Source organism: Trichosurus vulpecula, chromosome 1 (genome assembly GCF_011100635.1).
Source record: "Trichosurus vulpecula isolate mTriVul1 chromosome 1, mTriVul1.pri, whole genome shotgun sequence".
Taxonomy (NCBI): Eukaryota; Metazoa; Chordata; class Mammalia; order Diprotodontia; family Phalangeridae; genus Trichosurus; species Trichosurus vulpecula.
In genome coordinates, this window is record NC_050573.1 from 21,122,565 (window position 1) to 21,123,848 (window position 1,284).

Below are 1,284 nucleotides of genomic sequence, written 5' to 3' on the forward strand. Positions count from 1 at the left end.
TTCAAAACTCCTCAGAAGAGAATTTTCCTTCATGTTTCAGAATGAAAATTAACTGTTAGCCCTCTAGGATTTTATGTTCTTTTTAAAAAAAATGATAAAAAAAATCCACAGTCTTTTTGAGAGGAGTTGTTTTGACTGGGGTTGCACATGATTGTCTCCAAACTACTGCTGAAGGGAAGGACATGATGAAACACCTCTTTCCTTTCCGCAGAGAGGTGGGGGACTGTGGGTGCCAGATGTTGCATACTTTGTTCTGGGTGGTTTTCATAGGATCATGGACTTAGAGCTTGAAGAGACCCCAGAGATGATCCAGTCCAATTCTGTCACTTTACAGATGAGAAAAATAACCAGGGCCAGAGAGAATAAGGGTTACCCATGATTAGTGGGAGAATGAAGATTCAAGCCCATATCCTCTGACTCCCAGCCTGGTGTGCTTTCCATTCCACTGGGCTGCTTAACAGGGTTTTAATTTCTTTGTTGTAAAAGTTATTGTTGTGGGGTGTGCGTGTGTGTGTGTGTTAATGTGTGCGTGTGTGTGTATGTGTGTGTGTGTTTGCATGCGCAAGTGTGTAAAAGACAGGTGCAGAGATACAGAGGCAGAAATATGCAGCTGAGACAAAGAAATAGAAACAGAGACAGAGAGATGGAGGGAGAGATTGAGAGACGAAAAAGATAAGGGGGGTAGAGGAGGGAAGAGAAGAAGAGAGAAGAGAAAGAGGCAGAGAAGAAAAGAGATGGGATGGGAGGGTTGGAGGAGAGTGGGGAGAGGGGAAAGGGGCAGAGAAAGCAAGGGAAGCAGAGAGACAGAATGAGAGACAGAGATCTGGAAATAATATAAAAATAAATCATAAAACTTACTAAATCAGTAAAACTTAAAAAAAAAACCAGCCAATCCCTAAAGCAGACAGGGAGGAAGCTGCTAGGGTGTGAATAGCCCTGGTCTGAGGCCCGGGTTTCAGTCCTGGACTCTGCCACCACCTTGGCATTTAACCTCAGGCAACTCACTTCCCTTTTCTGGGCGCCATTGGGTAAAATGATCTCAAAGTTCCCTACCAACTCTAACGTGACTAAAGCAGATTTCTAACTTTAAATTCACGTTTCTAGTGGAAGCCCTTTCTCCACGGGGGCGACAGCCAAATCCAGCCCCTGAGACGATCTTCTGCAGCTCTACAGGAAGGCTGTTCAATCTGACGTTTACCGCACATCTTCCATTAGCCAGGCCTTCTCTGATCCCGCCAACTGCTCGAGCCTTCCCTCCCAGACTATTTATATGACTCTGGATAC